Source organism: Triturus cristatus, chromosome 5_1 (assembly GCF_964204655.1).
Source record: "Triturus cristatus chromosome 5_1, aTriCri1.1, whole genome shotgun sequence".
In the NCBI taxonomy this organism is placed as follows: Eukaryota; Metazoa; Chordata; class Amphibia; order Caudata; family Salamandridae; genus Triturus; species Triturus cristatus.
Genome location: NC_140587.1, coordinates 421195965 through 421213028, shown reverse-complemented (window position 1 = coordinate 421213028; position 17064 = coordinate 421195965). Strand labels below are relative to the sequence as shown.

The following is a 17064-nucleotide window of genomic DNA, read 5'->3' as shown; positions in this document are numbered from 1 at the left end:
ACATATTTCACACTTAGAAACTGTTTCACCAAAATGTTTGGGCTAGTTGGAATGCGGTCACTTAGATACTTTAGGTGACCAACTCCAGTAGGGAGCCAGTCAGGGGGACCTGCAAGGTCCTCAGAAAAAGTTACCTCGGCAGAAGAAGCAGTCTTCAGTCAGTTCCAGGCACTTTTATCCTTTGAAGGGCTTTCCTATGGAAGTGGACCTGATGCAAGGAATGAAGGATGCTGAAGATGCTCAAAGGATGCTGTGTATGTGATGTGGCCCACAGGGGTCTTGCTGCAACTACTCCACAGTCCACGAAGCAGGTGAGGCGGTTCTGGACCCAGGCTGATATCTCTTGAAGTCCTCTCGGTGCTGGCAGAAGCTCAGTCGCCACTGGAATACCAGTCGCCCACTATCACAGTCATGGGCCAATCCTTCCTGAGTTGAAAAATCAATCTTCTTGTGGATCCCAGCTACACGTTGATGGCACTCTCAGGCTCAGCAAACTCAAGTGCAACTTTGTGCGTCATTTCCTGGTCCATAATGTTGCATGGCGCTGGGTTGAAGACTTTGGGGTACCAACTCTCCCCAGCAGGATTCTCAGATGTTGTGTCCCTGTGCTGTGAACATTCCGTCCATCATCCCCTTTGGTTTTGCTTTGTTCGCTCTATGATGGTAGGGTATGCCCAGACGTGGGTCCCTTGCTCACTTTGCCTCTGGATTCAAGCTAGCCTTGCTGATGACGGCTGATTAGCCAGAAACCGGTCCCAGGATGCTTGTTTCCGGTCCAGGGAAGACATGGCTTGCCAATTCTGGCTGGACTGTTCCCATGAGGCACAGGGTCAGACTGGTTTGCATATGGCCATGTCTGAACTGGAGTGTGGGAGTGAGCTAAAGAATGATGATGGATTAAACCCAGATCAGTTGACTGGGGGTGAGTGCTTGCAATGTTCAACACTCCATCCATCATCCCCTTTGGTTTTGCTGTGAACAGGAGGCCAGCTCACTGCCCCTTGGAATATCTTGACTTTGGCTGGACTCTGGAGACAACTTCTACACAGTAGGCACAGTCCCTCTCCTTTGCAAGCCACCAGGTTAAGCAGGTGCATGCCCTGCTGATGCAGTCTCGCTTTGCTGGTTCCACGGTGCAGCAGGGCATCCCTTCTTCCGACCTTTGTCAGTCCAGTCAAGCTCAGAGATTGGGGTGCCAGGGGTGCCCTACTTATGCTCAGAAAATGCCTTTAGGGCAGTTTGCAGTTGGTAGCCAATGAGCAACTGGGTTCCCTCCCACCCGATGATGACTTTCTGAAAAGTGTGGCACGTAAGTATCCCAGAATGCACCATTCTGCCCACTTCCAGTATGGTAGGACTACTCTCCTGACGTGTAGAGCTCCCTAGCTCAATCCAGAGGTGTGGCTACTGAGGGGGTTGCACGCTCCTGGAAAACCGGTTTGACAACTGATTTCCCCTCTCCTGGCCCAAGTGTCAGCCTGTCTAACTGAACAATAGAGCAGCCCCTCTCCTACTCTGTTACTCATTTGCACTTGAAAGGCGGCTCCTCCTTTGAAGCTCGCCTTTTGGGCCAACACCCATGTGGCTTTCTGCAGGAGGGAAGGGGCACCTCCTTCCAGAGAAGGCCCCTATTGTATCCTTTCCCAGTAGCCTTTAGCACATCTCCCCAAGAGGGCAGTAAGCTATTTTGGCTACAGGACCCCGTGAACAACCAGTAGAGGAACAGAGAACTGAAGGCAACAAAGTGTCAACCTTGATGAAGTTGCACACTGCAATTTGTTACATTAATTTTGACCTCAGAATCAAGTCGGGTTTTATGTAGCAAGTTGTTTGATACCTTGGATGACCCACTTTGGTCACACCATTCCAGTATTAGCACAGCTGAGGGGTCAGCGTGTAACTCTGCACTCGCCAAATGGATTGCCAAGCTTTTCCACAGTTAAAACAACAGTTCAATGTTTTCACTGTAAAAACATGTAAAGTTACATGTCCTCCCCGTAGAATATGTTGCAACCTATTTTGGACTCGATTGGCCTGCCATAGGGGTACCAAATCTTGTTTGATGGCTACGATTTTAGAGGAAGACATGACACCACTTATAAATCATATCAACGCCCCTAGTCCTTTTACTTGTCGATCCAACAGTATGTTGTGCACTGTCATGTTGTAAGCAGTAGAGATTAATTATCTGATTGTCCTTGTAAACGTGAGTAAGTTTGTTCTCCCTAATCGCAGCCAAGGTTGATTGAGTGTTTCTTGAAGTTTGTAACCTACTTTTTGGTTATGAAGATTTTTATTTGTTCTCCATATGTGCTGGAGCTTGATGCAGGACTTTAATTGTATTTGTGAAATGAGGTTGGATATGCAATGGTAGTTAGCCACATTTTTTGGGTTGTACTTTCTGTGTTTCACCAGAGCCAGTTTGATGGTGTTCTTCAGAGCCCTGGATGCTATGCCTGGTAAGAACGATGAGCTGATTAGTGTTGTAAAATCAGATGCCAGAGTATCTCATGAAGTCATTCATATGGCCACAGGAAATTGCTCCATTGGGAGGTTTGAAACCTTCCTTTTTTAGTAGCTATTTTACAAACTGAGTAGAATCCACAGAGAATGTGGGGAAGGAGGCTTGGATGATGGGTGGTAGAGGAACCATGGAACTTCCAGAGTTTGCTAGAACTTGCTCTCATCTCCTTGATTTTGCTGGTGAAATTTTTTTAATGCATTCTATTTGTTCAGGAGTAGTTTATCCGGATTCATTGACCTCCCAAGGTCTTCTGAACAGTTTTCTACTTTGTTTTGAAGCCTGTCTGATTGAATCTGTGTAGTAGGTCCTTGTAGTCTTATGGAATATTTAGCAGAAGCCGGTCATATAAATCCTATTTGTGGCTTTGTCTGAAGTAAATAAGGACTTTCTGTTGTCAGGGTTTCTTTATTTGCAATGTCTAGGTTTATCTACATATTGGCAGAGGTGTCTGCTGGTTTCAGTGTCAGTGACTTGAGCAATGGCAAAAAGTTGAGCTTTCAGTTGATGTTCCAGAGAACCAGTATCTAGGGTGGATTTGGAATACACCTCTCATTACATTGGGGAACAGATTGAATGTAAGAATCCCATTAATCTGGTAGGCGAGTACCTGCAGTAATCAAGGTATGTAAATGTTACCAAGGGCCTCCAGAATCATTGCCGCCATAAAATACTTCTATCCTTTTCCTGTACTAATACTCTCTCCACAATGTTGCGGTCGACCTCTTCCCAGTGAAGTTATCGCAGTTTCTCTAACTGTTCTTTGGAACCCTCATTCCCCCTGTGCAGCTCGTCTTTACCAGATCCATCACCTATATTCTCCTCTCCACATTTGTGCTTCCACCTTTTCCACCGTCTCTTCCCTTGCTCCCTCCAGGACCTCAGATTGTTCTAAAAAAAAAAAAATACCCCGTTACCTTTCTTCCACTCTCACTCTTTCGGCATTGAAGCCACACCAATGCCCTTTGTCCTGTGCTTCCCAGCTTTAACCCTACTTCCGCTTCTCCCTTCTTCTCTGGGGGGGTCACAGCGCCAAAAGGTGACACACTGGCGCTATATATAAACCAAAACAATAAATAATGGAATTAACTAATTATAATGCAATACCCGACTTTGAGGGAATGCATCATCATGGCTATTTCATCACAGTTTATTTTGGAACCTTATTCCCCATCACCACAAATTGGATATGAAATCTAAATTCATTTTTGAAACGGAGCAAGTCTCTGTTTATAAAGTAATGTGGATGAGATCTATGAAACAAGGCGTTTTATAGCAATCATTAAATCTGTGTAATGCCAGCGTTATTTGAAATGAAAACATAGCCCATCTGTATGCATTTTACATTTGCACCCTCTTCTCATTTATGGAAAGATTACTCATGCTTATTGGTGGGATCTGCAGGATCAGTGCTCCGTTGTTTCCAGCGGTAATGCCTGATTCATGGCTGAGCTGATATTAATAAAAACAGAAGCAGTGCAGCACACCTGCAACAAACTATACCTAGAGGACCACTGGCTGGTATGTGGAGGAAAGCCAGATTCGATTCGGAGGCTATTGCCCTCTGTTTGTGTACCTGTATCCTTGACAACATCTTCAGCTGCTGGATAGATAAAGCACTCCCTGGGCAGAAACCATTGCTGCACAGAAATTACATCACTGCTTTTTTCAGATGAAAGGCTTGTTTTTGCGGGAACAGGGACTCTGGATAGCTAAAGGGCTGTTTTCTTCATTTACCTATAAAATATTTTGTAGGTGATAAACCGCAGATTAATGAAAGTGTTTAAATGATTGTAGAACTTGGAAGACCTTCACAAGAATTATATAGCAAAGTGCAAAATCATGCCCAGCTGTGGTTGCTTGGAAACGCGTTACTGAAGGCCAGCACCTGCAGTTTCATCACCATATTTTCATCTTAGTTTGAGGATGCAAGCATTGCCTCTTAAGTATGTTGGAGATTTTGACCAGTACATCCTGTGAACGGCACAACGTGCCCACCGTTTGCAGAACTGTCACTGGTCTGACCTTAAGCTAGAGGACATTTGACCAAACCTCCCTAGCTGCTCATTGGGGGACAAGAATTGTGGCGCTGAGAAGCTATCACAGAAAGTTAGTGCTGAGGAGGTTAGAGTATCGGCTCAGTTGCATGCTAGGAAACAAATTCTGAAATGTGCCAAATGAAGAGAGGTAGTTGCAGGCTATGAAATGTAGACCGTTGGAGCCTTCCGGACCGCACTTACTTACCTCAACGAAAGCGATGTTTGCTTACGTTTTGCTGTGCTGTGGCATATGCTCTGGAGTGCTCATTAATAATAATCACAGCCATTCATTATTGATTTGAACATCCTTACTGAGGCAGGTTATGATCCATGGTGCATTGTTAGCGAGTAGGGATGCATTCTTAGAATTTGGAATGATGGGCTTCATTTTAGATCTTCCTAAATCCTGGTGCATTCCCTTCCACTCCTCCGGATATCGAATCCAAGAAGCTGGACACCTTAGGGAAGAAGATGTTGTCTTCCACCAACTTGGCACTGTGGTCTGTGAACACCACATGCCTTTTGGGCCATTACTCCCATGCTCTATGGGATTCAGGTGCGCAGGTGCTGCCCATGGTCCTGGAGGAGGCCTGGGTGGGCCATAATATTCAAGGCTGTTGCTGATGGGGGAGATGCAGCAAAGTTCACTATATGATGTGGACTGGATACCACTGACTTGCTGAGCAGAGTGGTTTCATCAACAGTGGCCGTACAGCGCCACGTCTGGTTGAGGAAAACTGGATTTTCTGGGGATGTCGAATCATCACTTATGGACATGCCCATTGATGGCTCCCGTCTCTTCTGAGACAAGGTGGATTCAGCACTGGGGCACATTAAGGACAGCAGGGCTATAGCCAGGTCCTTGGGCCTTTCCATGGCCCACGCCACCCCCGGTTCATCTTTTGCACCTTTCATTGCCATGGAAAGGGCTTCCAGACGCTTCTATACCTGTCCAGCCACAGCGGTGCAAAAGCTTCCCAGCCTCTGGGTTGGGCAGCCAGACGTCAGGCCAGACCAAAGCCACCAGCTGCAGCCTCCAAACCCTTATTGTTTGCCTGCTTACCATCACGAGCCCCCATTGGGAGGCAGGATACGCCATCACCTGCCCCACTGAGGTTTGATAACATCAGACAAATAGGCTCTTTAAATTGTCCAAAGATGCTTCTTCCTCCCCTTCACGACTACCCCTCCACCTGTTAAAATCAGGTTCCCCGATCAACTTTTGCACCCCTAAACTGTTAGCTGCTGGGCAGAGGTTATCAACCCACTGGTTGATAAGATTCTTAATCGATCCCTAGAAACAGCCATGGTTCCTAGAGTTTGGAAACAGGCAATGATTCTTCCCCTGCTAAAAAAAACCTACAGCGGATCCAGCCACCCCATCTAACTACAGGCCCATTTCCCTACTACCGGCTTTTTCTAATACACTTGAGAAGTAGGTAATTGGACAACTGTTGAAGTATGTGGAGTTCAATGGGCTCCTTCACTCAAGTCAATCAGTCTTTAGGGTCCTGCACAGGCACTAGTAGAGGTAGCTGAATCTATTAGGGGAACACTGGACATAGGGGGTACAGCGGCACTGGTTTTATTGGATCTTTCGGCAGCCTTCTACACGGTTCCGCATGCTCTTCCTTTAGAGCATCTGCTGGAGATAGGAGTGACAGGGTTAGCATGGAGCTGGCTAAAATCCTTCCTGGAAAATAGAAGCCAAAAAATCTAGACCTCCCCCCTGTTCATCAGGTCCTCAAAAGGTGGACACAGGGGTCCCTCAGCATTTGGCTTTGAACCTTACTATTTTTAACATTTATCTTACCCCCCTAATCCAGTTAGCAGATAAATTAGGAGCAAAAGTGACAAAGTGATCTCTTATGCGGACGACATACAGTTGCTCTTTTCCTTGAATAAGGGAAAAAAGTTAGAAAGTTCTCATGTAAAACCTATCTTACCACAGTCTTTCACTGGCTAGCAAAAGTGCAACTGAAATGCAATAAGGACAAAACTGAAATTCTCCTCTTCTGGGTATTTCCTCCTGAGTGCTGGTGAACCTTTTGGCCTGACAATGCTCTCCCGCCTGATCCTCAAGGAGAGCCGGTAAAAGATTTGGGGATTTGATTTTATGACAGGCTGTTATTTGGGCCCCTAATCAAAAGGTTGGTGGGAACTTGCTTTGGGATCATGAGATCTCTGAAGAATTTATTTGCTGCTCCTACCAATCCCTGCTAAGAAAACCGTGATTCAAGCATTAATTATGTCCTATATCGACTATGGCAATGCTCTGTATGCAGGCCTTGCAGAATATCTCCTGGACAAACTTCATGTGATCCAAAATGCGGCAGTTCGACTCCTGCTCAATCTCCCAAGGAGGGCATGCATTTGACCGCATCTTCAGTATCTCCGTTGACTCCTGTTAGGGAGAGAGTGTAATTGAAGTCTCTGGTGCTGGTTCATGCCACCCTTTATGGCAAAGGTCCTGTGGAAATATGGATTTTTCTGATCAGTTATGTCCCCTATCTTGGACCCCAACGGTTTCATGTATGAATCATAAGTACATGTATGTTCCCTCCAGTTCCAGTTATGAAGACGCAAATACATGTGCGTCCACCGTCAACATGTCCTCTTTCAGATCCGCCATGAATAGGCCGGATATTCCATTCCTAAGTACGAAAGGCCACCGGCTTTATATGGTTCACTTATGCCATTTTACAGTCCAGGCAAGTAGGCCCTGATTCTGTCATCAAGCTTTTCTTGCTTTCTGCCTCTGAAGCTCCAGTCTGAGCCTGCATCTGTGACCATGAACTTTGTCTCATTCCCTGCGCGGCTCACAAAGCCTGACATCAGCCTGCTGCCTGCCAAGAACTGTATTTCACCTTCGAAATTATCTTCTTCGCTCCCTGCCCAATGCATTCCTGTCTAGTAGTTTAAGTAAACATTCTTCCAGCTACCGAGCAAAGGCCCGGCATCTCTGTCTTTATGCAAGTAATTCATAGCCCTATTACTATGGAAGATTTCTGCCCTCGCATCTAGTGTAGACACTTAGACGCTTGTACACGCACTAACAGTCAGTATAGTCAGTATAGAATAAGATTCTACTCTAAGAAGACCTCTCTTTTGGATAACATAGTTCTTTAAACATAGGATGTTAGATATGATTTGGGATTAGGTTGACTTGACCCTCCAGACTTCTGTCGCCACATGTAGAGCTAAATGTCAAGTCCCCTTCACCCCCTAGTTACACGTCAATCACACGTCATGCGGCTGCGCACGCATTTCTGCCAAGTATTTCTGCTGACATTGCGAAATTCTTTCATGGAACCACCCTATTATGACATCACATCTGATGACGTTCTTTAATCACACCCAGTTACGCCTATTTTTGCTACGCATGAATATATTATCCACACTATCAATTGTTACGCCTCTTGTATTTGCCTCACTGTAATGCCTATTGTATAAAAGTGATTAATTATCAATAATGTGTGTACTTCACTTCCTGAACCTTCGTGGTGATGGAACTTGGAGCAACCGATTCGAATCGACCATTGGAATAAAGCCCATTCCGAACCTCTAATACCACGGATTCTGCCTCTTATTTACTGAGCTATTTTATTATGTTTCTGTATCAAATTAAGTCCCGGTAATTAAATTATTTACCACAGTCCTACCTACTTTAGTACCAGATTTAGCTTCTACAACCCGCCAAGACATCTTCAAACGTCTATTGAATTCCTGGTACGTACCCCCAGGATTCATAGACAGAGAGCTGGAGGCAGATCACTTTCTTTACTGGGGGCGGCACCATGGAATCAGCTCCCCCTGGGATTATGCGCCTTAAGCGATCCAAGGTTGTTTAAAAAGAAGCTGAAAACCTGTTTTTTCTCAATAAACAGAGCGTGCTTCTCTTCCTGACCTTTCAGTTGGTCCTTTGCCAGGACACTCCCTGGAGTAGCTGTGCGCAATATAAGTGTTGAATCATACTCATATTCATACCATCTGCTTGCGGCAAGTATGATGGAGGACCATCTTACCTTGCTTTGCCAGGAAGTGATATCTCTCTTGGCCAAGGGAGCCATAGAGAGGGTGCCGACACCAGAGGTAGGTCATAGTTGTTATTCCTGCTACTTTCTGGTGCCCAGGAAGGACTACGGACTGCGTCCTAGACCTGCAGCCTCTCAGTTTCTTCCTTAGGAAGGAGAAGTTCAGAATGCTCATACTCGCTTAAGTCCTGTCTGCCCTGAACCCGGGAGACAGGCTGGTAGCGTTAGACTTGCAGAACGCATACTTCCTCATTCCCGTCCTGCCTGCCCACAGGCATTGCCTGCAGTTTACAGTGGGCCACAAGCACTTTCAGTTCGACATGCTCCCTTTTGGCCTTACCAGTGCCCCTTGGGTGTTCACCAGGGTGATGGCCGTGGTTGCAGCTGATCTGCGGAGATCAGGGATGCCTGTCTTCCCCTATCTCAACAGCTGTCTGTTGAGGGCGGGCTCACCCCAGGCTGTCATCTCCCACCTCCAGACTATGGTGGTTCTCCTCCATTTGCTAGGGTTCACTATCAACATGCTGTAGTCACACCTGATTCCCTCTCGGACATTCCCTTTCATCTGAGCTGTTCTGAACACCGTGCAGTTTTTGGCTTATTCTCCCGAAAGACGAGTCCAGGATATTCAAGCTATGATTCTGATCTTTCACCTCTATCCTGGATTTCGGTCAAACCGAGTCTGAGGCTGCTGGGCCTCAAGGCCTCATGCATCCTACTTGTGACACATTCCCGCTGGTATATACAGGCTCCGCAGTGGGACCTGAAGTTTCAGTGGGCGCAACATCAGAGAAATCTCTCCGACATGGTCCAGATTGGCATGGGAACTAAAAAGACCTGCATTGGTAGTTATCAGTGATCTAATCATAGGCATGGGTGTGCAGTTCCTCTAGAAAGTAGGGGGGGAACGTTTGTACTGTTCTGGGTTAAAGGAAAAAGCTCCATTAGGAGCAAGTGCCCTCATTCGCCAGAGAGGTGTCATGCTTCATCATGTGGGCATGCTCCTATTCGGGCCGGCGCTGCAATGTCTGACTACTAGGGGGCTCTTTGCCAGAGATCTTTTAAATGCCATCTGGTGAAGTGTGGATTGTGCTGTGTATGTAGTGTGGTGACCAAAGGTGGATTAAAATAGGTACAGTGATGCTTAATATAAGAATATTTTAATAATAAAGCTCACTATCCTAGTTAAAAGATGTGGTGCTCAATTGGATACAATGTTTTTATTGAGCAAGGTGCATAATTACTTGCATAATAAGGTCAACATGTTTCTTGTCTATGCCTGTCCACAACCGATCAAATGACAGTTCTTCCGGACCTAATATCAATCAATTTGGGAAGTGGTAAAGTAATCAATCACACATCAGGTAACAAAGTGCACTTGTACGTTGACCTGGACCGCGAGGAAGCAGAGCCGGGGTAGGTCTGAAGGTAGACGTTGCTTCTTGTCTGAGACACTAATAGACAATTCACTCTGCCATATCCTCCTAGGGTCCAATTTGTCCCCAATGAGGGTTATTATCTCTTCAGGTCAAGGTACAAGTACACTTTGTTACCTGATGTGTGATTGATTACTTGATACCTTGTTCATTAAGACCATTATTTCCCAATTGAGCACCACATCTTTTAACAAGGGTAGTGAGCTTTATTATTAAAATATTCTTATATTATGCATCAGTATACCTTTTTTAATCCACCTTTGGTCACCACACTACATACACAGCACAACCCACACTTCACCAGACGGTATTTAAAAGGTCTCCGGCAAAGAGCACCCAAGTGGGTGCCCATCGGGCATTGCTATGCCGTCCCAACGAGGAGCATGCCCAAATGATGAAGCATCTAACCTCTTGGGGTGTGTGAGGGCTCTTGCTCCTATTGGAGCTTTTTCCTTTAACCCAGAACAGTACAAACGTTTCCCCTCCTTCTTTCTAGAGGAACTGCGTACCCCCTGTCTACGATTAGATTATTGTTACTAGGAGCAAGTGCGCTGGGTCTTCTGAAGCTCCTGGTTCCACTTTTTGAAGAGTTGGTGGTTAACAAACCAGGATTGGGTCAGCAGCAGACCCTCTCCCTTCCCCAACCAGATCTGTCAGTGGTGACAGATGTGTCACTTCTCGGATGAGGTGGCCATCTGGGAAAGGGGAGATCAGAGGACTCTGGTCTCCGGCAGAATCCAGACTTCACATCATCCTACCAGAGCTCCAGGTGATCCGACTGGCATTAAAACCCTTTCTACCCTCCATCTTAGGAACGCTAGTGCAGGTGTTCACTGACAAGACCACCGCCATGTGGTACTGCAGCAAACAGGGCAGGGCGAAGTTGTGGACACTGTGTCAACAGGCCCTGCGTCTCTGGACATGACTAGTACGTCAGGGCTCTTCCCTAGTGGTTCATCACCTGGCGGGCTCGCTGAATGCCAGGGTGGGTTAATAGCATATCATGAATGGTGGCTCCTTCACGAGGTTTTGCAAGGTCCCTTTCAGCAGTGGGGAGAGCCTTGGTTAGATCTGTTCACCACTGCCGAGAATGTGCAGTGTCAGCAGTTCTGCGCACTGAAGTTTCCAAGGTGGCTCTCACTCATAGACGCTTTTAGTCTCTAGTGGAGTTCAGACCTCCTGTACGCCTTTCCATCCATACCACTCCTGCCCAGAGTCCTCAAGAAGATCAGGAATGACTGGGCCCTGGTCATCCTTGTGACTCCTGACTGGGCTCAGAGAGTTTGGCATCCCGAGCTGTTGACCATGGCCATTGTTCCTCCGATCAGGCTGCCCTTTCGGGAGGATCTTCTGTCATAGCAGCAGAGGAGGATTCTCCACTCGAACCTGTCAATGTTCTGCCTTCTTGCGTGGAGATTGAGTGGCGACAGTTCACAGCTTTCGAACTTCCGCCCAAAGTCTGCAGTGTTTTTCTGGCAGCGTACCTTTCCTCCACCAAAACAGTATACTCCTGCCGTTGGTGTAAGTTTGTGGCATGGTGTGCAGCAAAGTAGGTTGACTCCCTTTCTGTTCCCTTTTATCAGGTTTTCCTCTTCATTCTTTCCCTTGTCAAGCAGGGCCTTTCTGCGTTGCCTAACCAGCCATCCCTCTTCAAATCCCCTATTTTATATAGGTTATTGAAAGGTTTACAGCATATGTTTCCTCCTTCCCCCTTTATCATGCCTCAGTGGGACCTTATTCTCATCCTGGCGTTCTTGATGTGCGCTCCCTTTGAGCCCTTGCACAGTAGTCCTTTCCTGGTCAGTAAGCTGCAGGATTTGTCATCCAAGCCTCCTTACATGAACATCTACCCAGACAAGCTGGTTCTACGGACTAGAGCTTCCTTTCTACCCAAAGTTGTCATTTCCTTTTCATGTTGGCCAGTCAGTAACACTGCCAACTTTTTACACTCCGTCACATCCCTCTAAAGAAGGAGAGCGCCTTCACTGGCTAGACCCAGAAAGAGTGTTGTCGTTCTACCTTGACCGCACACAAGAGAATTCTGGGTGGCCGACCAACTCACTGTGAGGTAGGTTGGATTGAAGAAAGGAAAGGCCATGCAGAAGTGGACCGTCTCCCGAAGTAACATGCTCTGCATTTAAATCTGCTACCCATTGGCCAAGAAGAAACCCCCTGAGGGCTTCTCTGCTCATTCCACCAGAGCCAAGGCTTCGACCACTGCATTAGCACGGCGAGTCCTTGTCCTGAACATTTACCAGGCAGCAACATGGGCCTCTCTGCACACTGTCACAAAACATTACTGCCTGGACAGTCAGGTCCGTCGGGACAAGCAGTTTACTCGTAAGTCCTGCAGGAATTTTTGATTTAGAATTGTTACACAGACCCACCTTCAGGAAGGTATTGCTTGGGTATCTTTTCCAAGGTAAGGAATCTGCGGCTAGAAGTCTCTATCAGACAAACAATTTACTTACCTTCAGTAATGCCTTAGAGACTCTTTCTAGCCGCAGATTTCTTACGAACCCACCCATCGTGCTGCTCTGCAAATGGATTTCTAGAGACAGTGCTTTCTCCTTTCAGGGCCCTAGTTGTCCACACCAGTGTTCAGTGTTCTTCATGGCCCCGCAGTCCTGGCGTGGAAAGTCGTGAAAAAAAAGTGATATCAGCGCGGTTACGCCTATATAGGCGGTGCACATGTCACTCCAGCGTGGATGCTGCCGCCACGCAGTCAATCGATGCCACCTACCGGCACGCAGGGGTACTGCTCACAAGAAATGTCAGGATCCATCCTGCGCCTGTGGATAATTCTAAGGTAAGGAATCTGTGGGAGACAGTCTTTACCAGATAAGGCGTTACCGAAGGTAAGTAACTTGTTTGTCTGCCAGTAGCGGTGGTAGTTGGGGATCAATCAATCAGGGATTCTTTGAAGCGCGTAGAGATATTGAGGCCCAGGGATCCCAAGTTCTGGAGAAGATTGCTCAATTTGTCAAATTGATTATTTATTTCTTGGAGGAAAGACTCAAGGCACTGGACCTCTATGGCCTCAAAAAGTATACACGCTTGTAGTAGTGAGTCAGTTTCACTCCCTCATTATCAAAAACAATCCAATAAGTTGGTGAATCCAAAATGTTATTTATTTGTTCAGATAAAAGGCTTATATTTCAAATGATCCAGTTATTAGAACAAGATAGATTCATCAAGGTAAGGTGAACAAGCCAAATTTAGAGCGGAGGTGAACAGCCAACAGCCGTCTCAAGGCTGAAAGAAGGGGGGTGGGGGGGGGGGGAGGGAAAAAACAGAAAAAGGATAAGTCTTAAAAGGAGGTGGGTCTTTTGAAAGGGAAATCTAATATCACCCTTTTTATCCTTTCACTAATAGGTATTTCGGCAAATATATGATTACATCCAATTTCACTAAATAAACTCTTCTTATTATTCCGATCCCTAATTAATCCATCTTAACCCTCTGCACACGTATAATGAAGCTTTTTTTGCAAATATACTACACTAAAAGATGGCGCCCCGATTATCAAATCCGTATCATCATTTAATGTTGTAGATACGTGCTTGACCCCTAGAACCTTTTAAAGATGGCCCCGGACTATTCAGGCTCTCAAAAATAGGAAGTGTTGCTATTATTCGACCATATTTGTTCTTCAAGTTTTTCTGCCATATTGCTCATGATTATAAATGAATTTTGAGACCAACTTGAATCTCTGTTGTCCTTTTGTACCTATTACAAGGCACCGCTATACAATATTACCACATTACAAGATGGCGCTTGATTTTTCGAGCCTTAATGCCACAGACACGCGATTGGCCGCGTTTAGCTTTATAAAGATGGCCGCGGACCACAACGCGAACATATCGCGGTGAGGACCATTGGTGCCGGGAATTTTTCCAAGTTTTGAATCATAGAGCCTGAAAGTAAGTAACAAGAAACAAACAGGCGGCCCCCTAACCTGTAATACAGACCCTTTGGGTTCTTGCTACTCGTACTTTTATAACTGGGTTTACCCGGGTTCCCTTACGCGACTGCTCACTCGTATTGATAATTATTCAACACTGAAATATTCAATTGAGAGTAACAGGATCTCTTTCACCTTAGGGTAGGGACCCCTCTTGATAGAGCTCACGAGCACTATGAGTAAATTAACTAGCCATTGAATTGTGATCATTACAAGTACTAATGCAAATACGTATGATTAAATTCTATTTGCCTGTAGGCGCTCGTACTCACTTTTGCCTCTTCTATTTTCTCTATTCTCTCTCTTTATCGCTACTTTCATGCTCTCTTTTCCTCCCCTCTTTTCATGTCTATTCTGTTTTTTTCTCGCTTTTCTCTCGTTTATTTTCCTCATTGTGCAGAGGCTGGATCGTTTGTATTATGCAGTGACTTTGAATCACGATACATGAAGCGTACGCAATTTGCTGTGTCCTGAATACTAAGGTATAACCTTGACCTTACCTACTTATCCAACCCGCTCACTGAGACACCTAATCTCGTCCTATATCCCACCGACCCATACTAACTAAACATTGGTGTAGTAATATATCTCTCTTGTTGCTAATATGGTTGCCGTTTTCATCCTACCTTGATAAAGTTACAGATGTGTGGAAAGAACATCTCTCACTGAGCACTGCTAAGACCACTATTTTCTACCTATTACGGATAATAAATGGAATACATTACGTTTCTTGCACTAATAATCACTTGATGTGACTCTTGAGCACTTTCCCGTTGTGTTGGGTCTATACATCTCACGAAGTTTCCCTTTCCTAAATATCACCGGGTGATATTAGATTTCCCTTTCAAAAGACCCACCTCCTTTTAAGACTTATCCTTTTTCTGTTTCACCCCCCCCCCCAACCCCCCCACCCCCCTTTTCTTTCACCCTTGAGAAAGCCCTGGCCAGAAACCGTGCCACAAGGGCGAAACACGTGTTGGCTGTTCACCTCCGCTCTAAATTTGGCTTGTTCACCTTACCTTGATGAATCTATCTTGTTCTAATAACTGGATCATTTGAAATATAAGCCTTTTATCTGAACAAATAAATAACATTTTGGATTCACCAACTTATCGGATTGTTTTTGATAACGAGGGAGTGAAACTGACTCACTACTACAAGCGATTCTTTGAAGCGCGCTACTCTCCCATGAGGGTCTCAATGCGCTGGGGGGGGGGAGCACATCCGGTCAGTTGAAGAGCCAGGTCTTGAGGGTCTTCTTGAAGATGTGCAGGGTGGGGGAGCATCTGATGTCGATCGGGAGTTTGTTCCAGGTCTTGGCTGCGAAATAGGAGAAGGTTCTGCCACCCATTCTTGCTCTGCGGATGTGCGGGGGTTTGGCGAGGGCAAGTTTCCGATCATCGTAGATTCAACCAAACCTCTAGAAATCACTCTAGACCAAAGCCTAAACATGCAATCATACATCAACACGTTGGCTAGAAATGCAAGATTTCACCTGAGCTATATTAAGAAATTTAAACCTTTCATCGAAGCAGCAGACCTCAAAATGGCAGTTCAGGCATTAGTAATCTTGAGGATCGAATACGGATGCACAGCTCTTTCTGGGCTCCCCAAAATTGCAACAGCACCTCTAAAAGCCTGCCTCAACGCTGCAACAAGGCCATAACAGGTTCAAAAAAATTCAACCATATCTCTCCTCACCTGAAAGCCCTGAATTGGCTACCTTATGAAGCCAGAATTCAGCTCAAACTGGCACGTATAACACACAAAGCTCTACACTTCAAGTCACCAAGATATCTAGCTCAGAAATTGGAGATTTCGGGGGTAAGCAGACAATCCAGAAGCGGCAGAGACCTTGTGCTGAAGCCACCGATTTTCCGCAACAACTAAAGAACTTATGACAGAGCGTTCTCAGGTGCTGCACCGAGAATATGGAATTTGCTACCTCCAGGCATCATAAGGTTACCCAACCATGCAAGATTCAAGAAAGAAACCAAGATCTTTCTAAAGAGCAAATTCTTGCCGTAACCATTACAGAACATCCACATAAGACTCGCCTAAATCCTCTCGCTTAAAGGCACAAGCGCTTTTTGCTAAGAACTAATTTCATTTGTTCATTGCAGGTTCTTGCTTCTCCTAGTGACATGGTTCCTCTAGTCTTACATTCTGTGAATGTGCTAAAGTGATTATCAGGAGAAGTGGCTGTGACAACTTTGAACTGGACTTTAATATGTTAAATACTATGCAGAATATTGTACTGTAAAAGTTATCATGTCCTGTACTGAGAAGCGCTCTGATACCCTATGGGGTCAAGTTTGCGCTATACAAAACACTGAATAAATAAATAAAGTTTCAGCCGATAGGAGGTTCCTCTTGGGTACGTGGAAGGAAATTCTGTTGTTGAGATATTGGGGTCCTCTGATGTGGAGGCATTTGTAGGCGTGGGTGAGTATCTTGAAAGTTACTCACTTCTCAACGGGGAGCCAGTGGAGGTTGCGCAGGTGTTGGGTGATGTGTTTGTGTCGAGGGATGCCGAGTCTGGCTCCGGTGTTCTGGATGGTCTGAAGTTTGCGGAGCAGAGACTTGTTGATCCCGGCATAGAGGGCGTTTCCGTAGTCCAGCCTGCTGGTAATGAGTGCGTGGGTGACGGTCTTCCTTGATTACGGGGAGATCCATTTGAAGGTCTTTCGGAGGATGCAGAGGGTGTTGAAGCAGGTGGAGGCGATGGAGTTGACCTGTCAGGTCATGGAGAGGAAGGAGTTGAGTACGATGTCGAGGTTCCGGGTGTGGTCAGTTGGGGGTGGAGGGGCTGCTGAGGGTATTGGGGCACCAGGTGTTGTTCCATGAAGAGGGGGAGGGTCCGAGGACGAGGACCTCTGTCTTCTCCGGGTGGAGCTTCAGGCAGCTGCTGCTCATCCAGGATGTGATGTCCTTCATTCCTTGCTGGAAGTTGAGTCTGGTGGTGATGGGGTCCTTGGTGAGGGAGAGGATGAGCTGGGTGTCTGACGATGGTGGCTAGGGGGGGCATGTAGATGTTGAAGAGCGTGGGGCTCAGTGACCATCCTTGGGG

At 46.1% G+C, this 17064-nt stretch overlaps 1 protein-coding gene across 1 annotated transcript in view; it reads left to right on the top strand.

Moving 5' to 3' along the window:
* The window catches only part of VPS13B (vacuolar protein sorting 13 homolog B), a 2934705-nt gene that overhangs the window by 1315496 nt on the left and 1602145 nt on the right, over positions 1-17064 (top strand). The window lies entirely within an intron of this gene.